Genomic DNA, 16,266 nt, shown 5'->3' on the forward strand with positions numbered 1-16,266 from the left:
TCCTCTTCAAGAATTGCACTAATACATTTATTCTTTTTCAACCCATCGATAGGTAGAGAATCCCTTTCCCCCTTTCCATAGGTGTAGAATGCACCTTTTCAAACTCTTCACACCTGAAGAATCCCTCCTTCCACCTCCTTAGTTCAACAGAGCTGTCATGTCCTTCTTTCACCTCCTCAGTCCAATGGAGTCACCAAGAGTTCCTTTCACTTCCTTAGTCTGGTGGAGTTGTCATGCCCTCCTTTCAATTACTTGGTTTGGCAGCATCACCAAGTCATCCTTTCACTTCTTTGTTCAGACAGAGTCATCAAAGATCTTTGGCCTTTGATAGGGGGCTTATCTTGAGCTCCTTTGAGACTCACTGAGTTTAAACTATGCTTAGATTTTTTTGATAGAAAATTTAACAATCCACTGAATTACACAAGTATCCATGCTAAATAAGTATTAAAGTGAAAGTGAATAGTCTTGAACCTACGAGGAACTGTTCTGCTAAATTGTAATTTAACTATTACTATTTATTTCAAATGCATCACTTATCTTACTAAAAATAAAAACGATGTTTCTTGTTTTTATAACTAAAAGTGAATAAAGTCTTGAAAAAAATATTTTTGATATTTAGAAGAATATTTATGAGAATAAAATGTTTTGTACTAATGAATATAAATAACATAATTTTCCTAATGTGACTCTTCATTATAGATGTGGATCAGACCATATGCATCCTTAAATATTTGTCAGGCTTGTAGGGGTGGAAGAAATGTTTAAGGTATTCCTATGGATTTACTATCTCCATAAAGGCTAAAATATTCAGACATTCTATATCTAGGTATGCCAATCTTCCATTTCAAAATTCCTAATTGTTCTAGCATTCTTCCATCAAGAATATACATCACACTATATTTAACTACCCAAACGATTATTGTATGCATTCAATGAAGAGATATTGAAAACATCAATATAGTCATTAAAGCACAAGAGTCTACATTAGTACATACTATGCTTTCTACATCATTAGCCCCAAACTAGAGAATTAGTTATACTTTGAGGAAATAACAAGCAAACTCATCTTCATTGTATTCATTAATAGAAAAGATATAAGAGAAGTAAAAAAGAAAATTGTCACCCAGAAGGATCAAACGATTTTCTCCACCCTCCTTTTATCAATCATAGAGTTACTTACATGAATAGGCTAAGATCTCCAATAGGAAAGTATCTTACACTTCTCTAGCCTCCCTTACACTTTACTCTAAGGGGAACTAAAGAAACACACTAAAAATTATAAGAATTCACTCAAGTGATAAAACACCCAAAATAACAGAACTAAAAAACTATTTCTAATTAGTACAAGGTCTAGTTTAAGAAATGCAGCGCTCGATATGGTGGCATCATGATTATAAAAAAAAACTAACACCTTAACATTGTAAAGTCTTCTCCACTTTGATGTTAGCTAATGGCACAGTCACTAATAAAAATTGTGTATCTTTTTTACTGAATCGGTACATTTTTTTGACTAAATCAGCACAGCTCCATATGTTGGTAATTGCTCCTCCATGGTGCTCCATAATTTTGAGCACTGTGGTGCTCAAATTAGGAATCCGATGCTGAGGCATAGAAAGGCATGGCATTGTGGCACTCATTTTCCTGAGACAACTGGAACTGTAGTGCTGAATTTTAGTGCATCAGTGCTGCGTAATGCTACAGAACTGATAATGGTACAATTGTGGTGCTTGTAAACAGACAAGAGTGTCACAACAATGTTTGTAATGGGTGCCTCGACGTTATTTAACTTGGCTTTAAGGTATTATATGAGCTACCATCATGGCACTATTTAACATTTTTTTATTATTTCATATACAAATAAAACTAAAATAATACATTTCACTAAAATTTGAATATAATAAATAATACATAATTTACACTTAATAAATTTTCCTAGCTTAAACTCTTGATTATCCTAAAGCAAAAATAACTTTCACCCATAATCACTTAATAACCAAAGTAAAAAAATTAATAATTTAAAATTACTAAAATATAGGATAATAAAATAAAGTTTAAAATTAATTTGGAATGAATAAATTTATAATTTTAATTTCAAAAGGTCATAATAATAATCTGAATCAGTCAACCTTGCTTTAGCTTATTTTGAATATATTCACTATGTTTGTATAAAATTGACTTTTTATATAAAAATAAAAAGTATAACCTAGGAACTAGTGGTGTTTATAGTTAAATAAAAATTTTATTCGTGCACCATGACAGGTACTAGTTCACTTATTTATATCTTTTTTTATTTAAGTGGGAAGCATTTGAATTTAAGCTACAACTAATAATAATTTTTAATGTACTCATTTTTTTTTTCTTTTTGTAATATTTCATCTTAAGTTTTTCTCATTTATGTTTTCTTTACTATTTGTGAAGTACATACTTAAAGATTTGAATATCAATTTTTGCTTTCAATTCTTTGCAATCCTATTAAATTAATGTAAGGATTTAATACAACAACAACAACATCATCATCATCAAGCCTTTATCCCACTACGTGGGGTCGGCTACATGAATCCTTTTTCTCCATTGTGTCCTATTAAAAGTCAAATTCTCATTTAAATCTAATAAAGAAAGGTCATTCCTAATATTTTCTAACCAAGTCTTTTTATTTTATGCCCCTTTATCTTAAAGTCCAAAACTAATAATCGATGTTGGGTACATAAAGTTTCACTCGGAATAACTTTACAATCTTTGCAATCTAAATGATTTAATTTTTTAATAAGAAAATAATCAATCTGGGTTGTACTATATCCATTTTTATAAGTGATGAGATGCTCATTCCTTTTCTTAAATAAGGTATTAGCAATTGAAAAATCATAAGCTAAACAAAAATCCAATATGGTCTTGCCACCTTCATTCGTCATTCCAAATCCATGGCCACCATGAATGCTTTTAAAATCATCTACCTCTCTACCAACATGTCCATTTAAATCTCCTTCCATAAAAACTCTTTCTTCAAGATGTATCTTTGGTATTAATTCTCCTAAGTCATTCCAAATATTTAATTGAGAACTCATATCCAAACCTACTTGAGGAGCATAAGCACTTATAAAATTAATAATCTTATCATCAACAACAATCTTTAAAGTTATAATTCTATCTCCAATCCTATTAATATTTATAACATTATGCTTTAAACTCTTATCTATAATAACACCTACACCATTTCTAGTACGACTCCTACCCGAATACCAAAGTTTAAATCCTAAACTAAAAATTTACTTAGCCTTCTCTCCAACCCATTTAGTTTCCTAAATGCACAAAATATTTAACTTCCTATTAATCATAATATTTATTAATTCCATTAATTTTCCTATAAGGGAACCTATATTCCAAGTTCCTATCCTAATTTTAGTTTTATGGACTAGCTTCTTTGCCCACATCCGTCATTGATGTGGGAACCCTTGCTTATTTAACACTGCACAAGGGCGTCGGTGCAGCGGCCCTTGCACACTTGTCACTATATTCAGGCCATACAACGCGTCGCTTCCAGAGGACGCCCTAGCATTAATACAATTTCTTAAAGGATTCATGTCATAATTATTTGACAATTGTTACATGGGCTGTCGACTACCTAATGCAACCCTCCACTTTTCTCATCCAGGACATAGGACATAAGGATTTAATAAGATCACTAATTCTAATTTCAATTTTATTTAGATCCTCCTAATTTAAGCTATTTACAACTAACCCTTAAACTAAATTATTCATTTTTTAGTTCAATTGTCAATGAGTTATTGTATAGTTTCTAAATTCAAAATAAAGTCCATAGCTTAAATGATCTAGATTAGTTAATTGTTAAGTTTTTGAACTTCGAATTATTATGCAATGTTATTGCAAATTATCAGCTAGAATTTTAAATTATCCTAATTTTATATAATTTTTAATAATAATTTGTATTTTGACAAAGTAATCAAAGTGCAAATAATTTTAGAGGACAATTTACAACAATTTAAGCATAAAGAATTTAGTCAAATAAAAATAAAATAACACCTTACAAAATAAAAAAAGCATAAATTGATGAGAGATACACATGCTTTTTTAAAAAAGATAAAAAGGCACAAAACATGTGATACATTCAACAAAATAACTAATGAAGATAACCAGTGACTAGAGCACCACATGTAATGACATCAAAGATGGCACTAACATCCACCCTAACATTATAGAAGGACAACATCAGAATATCAACATGAGGATGCCCCTTAAGAAATAAAAAGAACTACACATAATAATAGCTACAATCATTACACACACACTCTCTCTCTTTCTCTCTCTCTCTCAAGAACATCTAGGAAAAATAAAACTATAATGCCTCCTAACTATCATAATCAAGATCTTCTTCCTCTTCATTATCATTATTATCTCTAGTCGATGGGTGCCAAATAAGAGTATCATAAGTGGGTGTTGAATGGAACTGCAGCTGATCACGATGCTCTACAGATGAACTACTCTTGAACATGCCAAATAATGCATTATTGAATCCAGAAGTATAATTATAGCTATTCTTCTAATGGTACATGAAATGGGCCACTCTCATCTTCATCTCATCATGCCACCCCTTGACATCATCACATAAGTCCAACACCCCATCCATCTAAATTCTAGAATCAGCCTCCTACTATCTAAAAGATTTAAGACTGTTCGGACTCCTACTACCATTATTGTTGTTGGGTTTATTAGATGATATGGGCTCACTAGGACCTCCCATAATATCCCCTCCTACTACCTACTTAAAACTCAAAAATTTTCTTTTGGAAAGAGCCGAGATAGGGAATAAGTTCTCCTCAAATTGGTCCCCCCTTACACCTATATTTACACATAAAGCATAGATAAGAAAAGGATGTCCCCATCCTACTGAAGTGGTAGCCCTAATGATATAAGTCAAAGAAGAGAAAATAAGTTTTCCTATATCTATGGAATAACCCATTTGAATGGCATAATTTAATATGGCACGATCCCGGATCACTTCACTAATATTCCTGCTAAGAAGAAGGCAAGCATAAATGAAATAATGCTAATCATTAGATGTTTGAGTAAGATATAATGTAGGGAAATTGATAAGTTTATTTTCTCTCTTCTTCTAGGCTGTCCCACTAATGGGTCTACATAAAACTCTCAAAATATCCTTAGGATCTATGGAGGTCTTAGAAAATGCAGTGCGCCACTCAAATTAAAAATCTTTAAGATTCTAGGGTTTGTTAATTACAACAAAATCATACGGAACTCACTAACCCCTAACATGAAATCTTTTCTAAATAACCTCTTTCCCATTGGCAAAAAAAAAAACCCCCCTAATAACATTAACAATGACAACATAGGGGTCTTCACACAAATGCACCCAACCCTTACTTACAATAGTCTCATGATAAGGATGCTAGGATTTTGGAATCACGAGTTAATTATTTTTAAATAAATGGAGCTTTATGGCATTGGAGGGCTCAGTGATGCAGCACTTCAAAACACAAAATGATAGGCAAGGTTAAACTAAAAAACACTACAATGGTTCAATCCATGTGGCGTACCACTATGGGAAATGAAACATCAACTTTTGACTGAGCAACCACTGTGTCTTTTAACATGTACAAGCACTGTGTGCTGACGGAGGTCCACTGTTGTACAACTAACTTAATAATGGTGATTTTAACCTAACATCGTGGTGCTATCAACAACAGATGGTTCTAACCAACTCTTAATAATGAAAACATTATGATTTATATGGTTCGTTGACATAAAAAATAAAATAACTATTGGAATAACTATTTTGATGTTGCAATGCTTGATGATGTAGTGTTTAGGCCCTCAATATGATATATAAATACTGAAATGTTCATGAGTACATAATTGCGATAGTTTAACCAAGTGATTTTCTTATCGTCATCGTGGTACTAGCTTTAAATACCATATCGCTCAATGAATGAATGTTGCGATGTTTACAATCCAAACACTAGTTCAGTTTTAGCACAATAATGTTTCCTACAAAAAATTATTTATGTCATCATTAGCCCAAAATTAGAGTATATATTAGTACATACTATGCTTTCTACATCATTAGCCCAAAACTATAGAATTAGCTAGATTTGGAGGAAATCACAACAAAACTCATCTTCATTATGTTCATTAAAAGAAAAGATGCAAGTGAAGTAATAAGAAATAATCTAGAAGGATCAAATGATCTTCTCTAAACTCCTTCCATTAATCATAGAGTTGCTTATACAAATGGGCTATGTTCTCCACTATGAAAGTATCTTGCACTTTTCTAGCCTCCTTTAGACTTTACTCTAAGGGTGTACTAAAGAAACATACTAAAAATTATAAGAATTCACTCAAGTGATAGAACTCCCAAAATAACAGAACTAAAAAACTATTTATGGTAAGTACAGGGTAAAGTTCAAGCGTTGTGGCGCTCAATAAGGTGGTATCACTAGTGGTGAAAAAATGAACTAGCACCTACCTACTATAAAGTCTGCTTTGCTAGATATTGGCTGATGTGGCATGGTTTATAATTGAAATGGCATGTCTTTTTTACCGAATCAGCATATCTTTTGTCAAATCAACATGGCTTCATATGTTGATAACTACTCTGTCACAACGCTCCAAAAGTTTGAGGCGTGGAAAGGTATGGAATTGCAATACTCGTTTTCTCAAGACACAAGTGTTGTAGTGTTGAATGTTGGGGTAGTGATGTTGTGTAACATCACGACGTTAATAATGGTACCATTGTGATGCTTGTAAATAGAGAAGGCTAGCGCTGCAACATCTATAATGGGAGCCTCAGAATGATTGAACTTGGCGTTATAGTGTTATATGGGCTAGTGCCATGGTGCAGTTTAATATTAGTAATTTTTGCCATTTCAAAACATTCCAGTATGAAAGCATTTTCATTGAAATTTAAATAGAATAAATAATACATATTACACTTAACAAAGTTCAAAGTATTTCTTTCACAAAACTCTTATTAAGAGATACACTAACATAACTAAAGGAACTCAGGTGTAGGTTGGGTAGAGATACCATCTATAAACTCCTCTCACACTCCCTTGAATCACATAAGGATTTCAATATTGTCTTTGTTTATGCTCTCTCATAGAAGAAACAAAACCCTTAACTACCCAAAGACTCCACTAAAGCTATAACAAGATTTATGTAGAGGGGTTAAAAAGCTAATTTTTAATTATGTCGCTTCTGTTCATACAATACAATACTAATACTGTACAGTATGATTAGTTCATCCTCTATTGTATGATCTAAGATTGTCTGATATGATTAGTTCAATTGAATAATAGTTCATACTAGATGAACCTTGGGATGACAAATTAATATCTAGAATGCCACTTTGTCGATCATCCAGTATAATAATTATTATATCATACATCATCAAAATTAATTAATCCTGATTTGATTGTCTAATTATAGGGATTCAATTTGGCATGACTTTTAAATATTGTATAGTACAAACTAGTTCATACAATACAATCACAACAAATTTCAAAATTCAAATTATTGCCTAATTTAAATGATGGAGAATATACTAAATGTATTTGATCATCATGTATGATGTTATGTTTGTCCAGTACGATTAGTTATAGCCCATTGTAAATTAATCTTATTTAATTAAATATTTTAATTAATTTCTAATTTCACGGATCATATAGTACGATCAAGATCGTCTAGTATAATATTCAAGCAACTTAAAATATTTAATATCATTCTTCCTTGTGTGAGTGTACATAATTGCTAAGTCAATATACACCTCTTATAAATATAGACTCAAGAATAGTAAAATACTTATTCTTTTCAACAAAGACTGAATAACACATTTCTTCCTTGTGCTCTAATTCTTCGATGGTGTTTTGTATATGTTGAACCTAAAATATCAATAGTGCATAGAAAAAATATATGCAATGTATAAAATAGGAGAAAATAAATTTGATATCTAATAACATATATAATCATCAAAATAAAAGGTCAAGCTCCCAAATTGTAAGATATATATTAGTATGATACATAAATAACAATATGTAAAACATTGAAGGAAATAACAAAGCTTTTGCAATTAATAGGCTCATCCAACAATATAAATATGGAGATCTACTCCGATTGTTGTCGTTATACCTATGAATGACAAGCAAGGGGTTAATGAAGGTGATCAAGAAATTGTACCAAGGCATTAATTGCCTGTTTGAAGGTGATTTAGAAACTACGTGAGGCATCGCTTGCCTGAACTCCACTACCTACTGAACCTGATCAATACCCTAAACAAAGAATAAAAAATTCCACTCAATAAATTGATCGATAAAAGGGGTCAAAATATAGAAGTAGTCACCAAAAGAAGAGGTGAGTCTGATGAGTCTATCAGGTTTTTTAGGTATATCATGGGGTGATGGTGCTTCAGAACTATAAAAAGAAGGATAATAAATGTTCATAAGAAGCATGAAAAACCAATATTTGTTCAACATTTTTCTTCATGTGGAGCTCGAGCAACTAACAATCCAACAGGAAGAGAAGAAGGTGAAGAAGTTCCTTTTAGAGACTCTTTCAAACATGAGAAGAAGGTGAATTGAAAAAATAAATTGAGGGAGAATTTAAAGAGGGGTGAAATATTAATATGGAGATTAATTTTATATAAAAAATAACTGGGAGGATCACTTAAGGGAAGAATCACAAGCCACAGCTCTATATTAAAATAGACATTAAAAAAATAATAATTCAAAATTTAATGAGATGGTATTGTGGTTGTCCCAAACTTGAAGTAATTATTTCATAATTTTTTGATATCATGTAAACTAAAAATTAAAATTACTAAATTATAAAAATAATAAAAGAATAATTAAAAACTTAGAAATTAGAAAATTTATTAATAATTATTAGTGTAATTTTGTGTGATTATTTTGATATCTTTGTTGTGAAAGGATATCACTTGAAGCTTTTATGCTGGGGAATTACATAAAAATGTCTCAAAATTTAGAAAATTGCACAAGCGCCATGTAGCCACACCATGGAGCGCCATGGTGGCTGACCCTTAAATTTGACCAAAAAGATAGAGAGCAAAGCACCTCAATAAAGGAAATGCCAAGCCATAATGCCAATACACCGCCCAAATTGCCTGAATGCCATAGTACAACAATTAAGTTGGTTACCCCAAGGAAGCGATACATCAATTCAGTTAGAGCACCATAATGGTACATGAGCAGTATGTAATTAGTTCATTTCATAAGCATCACAACACTAGCACGAGAAGAACCATAATGCTTGTGTTAGTTATTAGTACTAAATTTAAATAGTTTTTGTCAAATTTATGAAAGGGGTTGGCCATATTTTTATTCATAAATAGTCTAAGAAATAGTATAGAGAGAGTGAAGGAGTAAGTACAAAGACAAGAAGTCTATTATAGTGGCAAGAAGAGTTTGTATCAAGTTGTAAAGAACTTCCTTGTGACAACTATCCTAGAATTATCTATTATACTTTTATTTTGTAATTAAATGAAGTGTGTTTTACTTAATTCTAATTTCATGGCTAGCTAAGATATTATTCTGGGCTTATAAAGCATTAGACCATTTGTGTGTTAAATGAAAATTTTGTAATGTTTTATTATGATAAATTCTAGTGAATATATTTGTCTTTAGTTAATGCAGTGCATGTTGAAATTTCTCATGAAATGTAGAAAATTCACAAGTATTGAAACAATGTTATAGAAATAGAAGAATTAATGTCATAATGTTGTTAACATTATGCCGGATCAATCAACAGTCATGTCAGATCAGCAAAAATTCATGCTGGGTTAGCCTAGTGCTGTAACGGAGAACCATTAGTAGCACTGAGGTGCTAGCTCATTTTATAGCACCAGGATGCCACCCTTGTTTGAGCATCATATCACTTGAGCCAATCTATAATAAGTATAAATATTTTTTCTATTATTATGTGTAAGTGTGTTGTTGTTTTGAATAGATTTCTAAGAGGATAGGCCAGATGGGAGAAAGATAACATACTTTAGAGTGACTGGCTAATATTATACTGAGAAAAAAAGTATTTTTGGAGGAAAGGAATGTGAAGAGCAATGCTGTAAGGGGAGATACACTATGGGAGGGTTAAACTTGCAGCTCAATTTGGTATCATTCATTTTAGGTGATATCTTTTTACTTTTTTCAATTTTTCTAACTTTCTTAAGAAAATAATGGAAATTGTGTTATTTTATTTTATTATATGGCCAACTAAACTCATAGTTTTGAACTAATGCTATGAAAATCTAAGTAATTATTAATGTATAATCTTTTTCTTTAAATTATGGATGGACATTTTTAATATCTCTGGCTCTTAATTCAATCAATGCATTTGTCATTTGTAGAATAAAAATTTAGTATGATATATTACCTCGTCGGAGGAATACTGGAATAATTAGGAGAATTTGAATGGAATACTTGCATGCCTAGACATAAGATATTTAGTATTCAAGGGTCTATGGAGATAAAATAATTATAGGAAGGTCATAACGTTTCTTTACATTCTTATAAGCTCAATAAAGATCTAAGAATGCACATACATTAATTCACAACTAATTTAAGGGAGTATACTTGGGAAAGCATAGCATATTTCAATGTCATTAGTCCAAAATACTTTATATATTGGTATCTTCACTTTTCTTTTGTAATTCTCATTCTAGACAACATACAAACGTGATTTTATTGTGTAGGATAATTTTTATTTCTTGTAGTAGATAGTACTAGAAAAATTGTGTGAAGCAAAATAGTTCCTTGTGAGATCAACACTCTCACATAAACATTTTTATTATTTGATCGACACGTGCACTTAAATTTTTAGTAGGGATTTATTTTTAAGTACGCAAAAGCATACATTAATGGAAATAACCCACATTAGTGTCCTCATTAGTGTACTTAATATTAGATCTTAATTCAACGAATCATTTGAGTGTTTATTTTAATTCCCTCATACTTAATTTAGTTCATGCATGGGCCTTTCATGAACTTAAAAATTACTGTGATTTACCACCTCAATGGAGTAGTGGAACAATTAGGGGATTTAAAACTAAACTTTGTCATGCATAGACATATAATGGCTAGAGTCTTAAGAGACCTAATCATAGTAATTTAGTGAAAACTTAGCTATACACTCCAATATTCTTAACAAAAACTAGGAGTATATCCACTCTAATTCATAACAAAATTAGGAGAGTTTTGAATTTTTCATTCATGAATCTCTAACCATTATAAATTCAAAGCCACCTTTGACACAAAATTTTCCTTTTTGAAACTTTAGTTGAATGTTTCTATTTGCACCCCTTGATAACTTTGCAGATAAGATAAATTAATTAGTTCATATAAACAATACAAGATTGATCTTAGAGTAATACCTATCCTTGTGAGAATGATATTCTGCTCACTACTTTATTACTTCACATAGCATGTATATTTGCATAAATCCCAATTTAATATAATCAAGAATTATAACCTTTAAATAATGAAAGAAAAACTAGAAAAATGATAAATATATTTATACGCACTCAAAAAAATATAAATAATATTAATCAAAATAATTTAAATATTATCATGCTTAAAATGAATTTTCTCTCATTAAGTCTATAAGTCATAAATAATAAAAATCCATAAAAAAAATTAATTGCCTTTAATATAATGTAGAGTTTCCCATCTTATCTTTAGTTCGGAGTAACCTTGGTATGTTTAGGATGTACTACATGAAATGGTTTATTTTAGGATAAAAGCTGTATATTTATGGCATTCTTTAACATCTCAAAATAAAAATGAAACACTAAATCTTTAAACCCAAACAAAAATATATAAATCAATAAGAACTTTAATTGAAATCACTCTTAAATTAAATTGTATAATTTAAAAAATGAAGAGGAAATACCAAAAGAATAATAAATTGACAACTCACATTTTAGCACACACCAACTACTAGATAGGAGGACATCAACTTTCAATTTTCTTAGGCAGGTTATCCATTTCTATATTTATTTTGATATTTTATTATATATAATTAAATATTTTATTACCTTATAAAATTTTCTTTAACTAGTTTTAATTAAACTAAAAATGTGTTTACTTGTAAAACCATGACTTATTTACTAGTAGAACAAAATCATATATGCATCTAAAATAAGTTACTTGTAAAGCTAAATCAAAAACTTGCTTTTTTTATTTTAGAATGAAGAGCTTTTGATCTATTTATAAAGTTGTAGTTTATTCCAAAGGAGTAGGGGCTTGGTGGTCGGCCTCAAACTTGAAGGGATTTAGAGATTCCTTCAAGCTATACTGGTTTAATGAGTGGAAAGTACTTAAGATCCTTAAATCCTATCAACCTTTTATTATAAAACTCTTAACAATTGTCCATCACTTTCACATAAAAATCCACTCTAAAACTTGATAAAGGCTTTTAGTTGAATTTGACCTAATTTTGGTTTAAGACCATTTTTTACCCATCCAAGTCAGCTATTGACCTCTGTGTAAAGCATAAAAGAAGAAGAAAAAAAATCAAACCTCCTATCCCGTCGAAAATCTCCATGAATCCCACCTGAAATTCTGCTCAGTTATTGCTCCTTCGACGTCAATCGTGTCATTTCCTGAAATCTTGCCTTAACTGCACTCTCATTCGCAACTTTAAAACAAGAGCCAAACCAAAGCTTCATTTGTTTGCCTCTTCGCTTCTCCCATGCTCCCAAAGACAGTCGCTCCTAACTCTACCGAAGCCAGCCAACATCCAAACTACATTCCTTCCCAACCAAATGAACTTCCCTGTCCCGTCCGATCTACCCATGCCAAAATCCACGAGACCCATTCCTCTTCTTCCACTTCTCATAGCTGTTCCTAAACTCTACAAACCGATGTTGCCTCGACCTCCACTTATAGCCACGCCCGAAGCAGCAAGCAACCCAACCAACCTCCTTCTTCCTCCAGTATTAAGCCAAGACCTCACTACTGGCCTCAACCTAATCTCCACCAACTTGCCCTAGCCGAGCATCCTGTTTCAAGCCTTCCAACCCAAGCCCTCTATCCCGCAATCTGCTCACCATCCAAGGGAAAATTATTGCATCTGGTCACCGAACGAGGAGAATAAGTTCGGACATCCAATAAAAATTTGCCATGTCACCTGCGCTTTTGACGGCGCTTTGACTTGCGCTTTAGGTGCGCTTTGACTGCACTTTTGACTGCACTTTACCTGCGCTATACCTGCGATATACCTGCACTTTACCTGCGCTTTTGATGCGCTTAATTTAAAATAATAATTTATTAATATCCGAACCTCTCTCCATGTCTGGTGATCGGATGCAATAATTTGCCCCATCTAAGGCTCGATCTCCTCACATACTTGATCAATCTCATTAGCCTTCATCTACTGAGGTTAAATCCAACTCCACCTAGCCAAATACCTCTCATAATGGTAGACCTTCGACCTCCTTTTGATCTCACTCAGCAAGCCATTTGAAACCAAGCTAACCCAACCTCTATGTATATATTTCTTTTATTTTTAGTTATTAATCATGATTATTGTGATAGTTATAATAATAATAATTATTAGTGTTATCACTAGGTTTACATGTAAGTATTTATAAAATCATGTAGATGTATATACTTATTTGTACTATATATATATGTGTGTGGGGGGGGGGAGGAAAAGTTTTTGAAAAAAAAGTGAGAGAAAAGCTCAACAAAAAAGTGAAAAAAAGAAGCCAAAAAAAAAAAGAAAAAAAAAAAACCAAAAAAAAAAAGAAAAAAAAGAATGCAAAAAAAAAACAAAAATAATTAAAAAAAAAAGATTTCTCCAAAAAAAAAAGTGGAAGAAAAAAAATTGTAATTTGTGCATTTTGCAAACTACGAAAGCCTACATTCGACACTTGCAACACGGCAAAACAATCACTATACACACTTTTGTTAGCATGGTGTGAGGAAGTGCGTCGCGGTGCTAGCAACAAAAAACTACAAGGGAAATGAAAAACTGCATATACACGCCTTTATTGCACGTGGTGGGATGGGAACCCGGTGCGACACCTATGGCGAGGTGGGGTTACTCTTAAGTACCTTTGAGCAGGGAAAAGCTATTAAGAGTTGCTATTTGCATGTTTTACATTCTTGCAACTTGTATAGTTTTGATGATTCCAAATATTATTGTTTTATGTATTGATATCTCCTAACACTTTTTGGAGGATTTTTTTTGCTTTGTGTGAACTAACATTTCAGGAAAATCAATTTCCAGACTACTGAAGACTTCAAATCAAATTTATCATGAGAGATTTTGTGAATTGAAGCTTGCACTTTTCTTTGAATTAAGTTTTAGAGAGTGTGATTGTAATTGAGTGAATAAACACACACACACACACACACACACACTTAAGGAAATCTTTAAAAATTTATACTAATCGTACGGAACGAACATAGTTCATATGGGACGATCAAGTTAGTTATCTCCTCTAAAGAGCAATGGAACGAATAGGAGTTGAAGAAAATTTTTCTAAGTCCTGATCGTCTAGGACGAATATTTAATCATCCCATGACAAAATGTTCTATGGAAATATTTTGTTCAGATGAAATTCATATTCATGCCAGGATAAAATGCTCTCTAGAAAAAATTTGTCCAAACGAACTCAAATTCATCCCAGGAGGAAATGTCTTATGGAAAATTTTTGTTCAGACGAAATTCATATTCGTGCTAGGACGAAATGCTCTCTGGAAAATTTTCATCCAGACAAACACAAATTTGTACCAGGACAAAATATTCTATGTAAAAATTTCATTCTGATGAACTCATATTCGTCCCAGGACGAAGTGAACTGACTCTTCAAATTTTGGCGACGTCCTGCAGTTTTTGGGAACCGACCTATGGTATAACTGTTCATATCGGACAAACCTAGATCATACGGGATGATGCTTGGGTACGATTTCAGTTCATACCAATATCCATTTGGTTCATTTCCACACATTTAAGTAAAATCGTCCAGGACGATGCACGATTGTACGGGACGATCAACTTTGTGTTGACTTGAAAATTTACAGTTTTTGGACATTTTTCTTATCTTTCATATAATTAGTCCAATTTAGATTGTCACTTGATCTTTTTTCCTACTGATCTTCGTGCCTATTAAAAGAAAAGTCAAGGAGAGAGTGTGAGAGAGTGTTCGAAGGAAGATTCTTACTACTGGAGCATGAAAGCTTCACTTGGTGTTCAAAGGTAAGAATCTTTACTTTTGATTTATATTTACTTCACTCTTTTCTCTCTTCCTTCTAAATTTCTTGTGAAGAAAATCTATCAAGGAGAACTAGTTCTCTGTCGACACTAGGAGAGTGTGAAAGGATGAAGAGTTCTCTGCCCACACTAGGAGAGTGTGAAAGGATGAAGGGTTCTCTACCCATACTAGGAGAGTATGAAAGGATGAAGGGTTCTCTTCCCACACTAGGAGAGTGTGAAAGGATGAAGGGTTCTCTGCCTACACTAGGAGAGTGTGAAATTATGGACGATTCACTGCCAATACTAGGAAGAGTGTAAAAGGACAACAGTTCTCTACCGCAACGGGTAGTGGTTGAAGAGAGTTTTATAAAGGCTTCTCCGCCTTGTTATGGGTGCAAAAGGAGATTCACTAGTGGTATTAGTGCAAAACTCGGAGGGTGCCTCTGGGAGTGGATGTAGGTCAAGTTAGACTGAACCACTATAAACCTCGTATCTTTTATGTTTCCGCTGCTTTTTATTTTTCTATTTTATTGTTTCAAAATTGTGGTTGAAAATTATTTTTTATAAAATTCACTAAAAATAATTTTCTTGATTTTAAATTTTAAAAGAGGGATTAAATTTTAATTACCAATTCACCCCCCCCCCTATGGATTGGACAGTAGAAGAACGTGAATTAGTATAACTAAAATTCAAATGCTTGAATAGTTTCTTTTTTGCTTTAAAATTAGAAGACTACATACAGGTTTCTACTTGCAAGAGTAGAAAGGACATATGGGATAGACTTTATATAACTTATGAGGGGACTAATGAGGTTAAGCAATATAGACTTAACATATTGTTGTATGATTATGAACTATTTTGCATGAAACCTAATGAATCCAGTTCTGATATGTACACAAGATTCACACAAATAGTCACCTCTTTACATTCATTGGGTAGGGAACTAACGAATGCTGAAATGGTTAATAAGATTCTTCGTTATTTATCTACTGCTTATGATGCTAAAATTACTGCAATTATAGA

General features: G+C 32.2%; 1 long non-coding RNA gene across 1 annotated transcript; it reads right to left on the reverse strand.

The window, feature by feature from the left end:
* Window positions 1-1,095: 1,095 nt before the first annotated feature.
* On the reverse strand, window positions 1,096-13,092 carry LOC114579390. The gene is made up of 2 exons (XR_003700332.1): window positions 12,561-13,092; window positions 1,096-1,656 (listed from the first exon to the last, which is right to left on the reverse strand). It is a non-coding gene; the product is annotated as an uncharacterized LOC114579390 (long non-coding RNA).
* Window positions 13,093-16,266: the final 3,174 nt, after the last annotated feature.

Source organism: Dendrobium catenatum, unplaced genomic scaffold, assembly GCF_001605985.2.
Source record: "Dendrobium catenatum unplaced genomic scaffold, ASM160598v2 fragScaff_scaffold_368, whole genome shotgun sequence".
Taxonomy (NCBI): Eukaryota; Viridiplantae; Streptophyta; class Magnoliopsida; order Asparagales; family Orchidaceae; genus Dendrobium; species Dendrobium catenatum.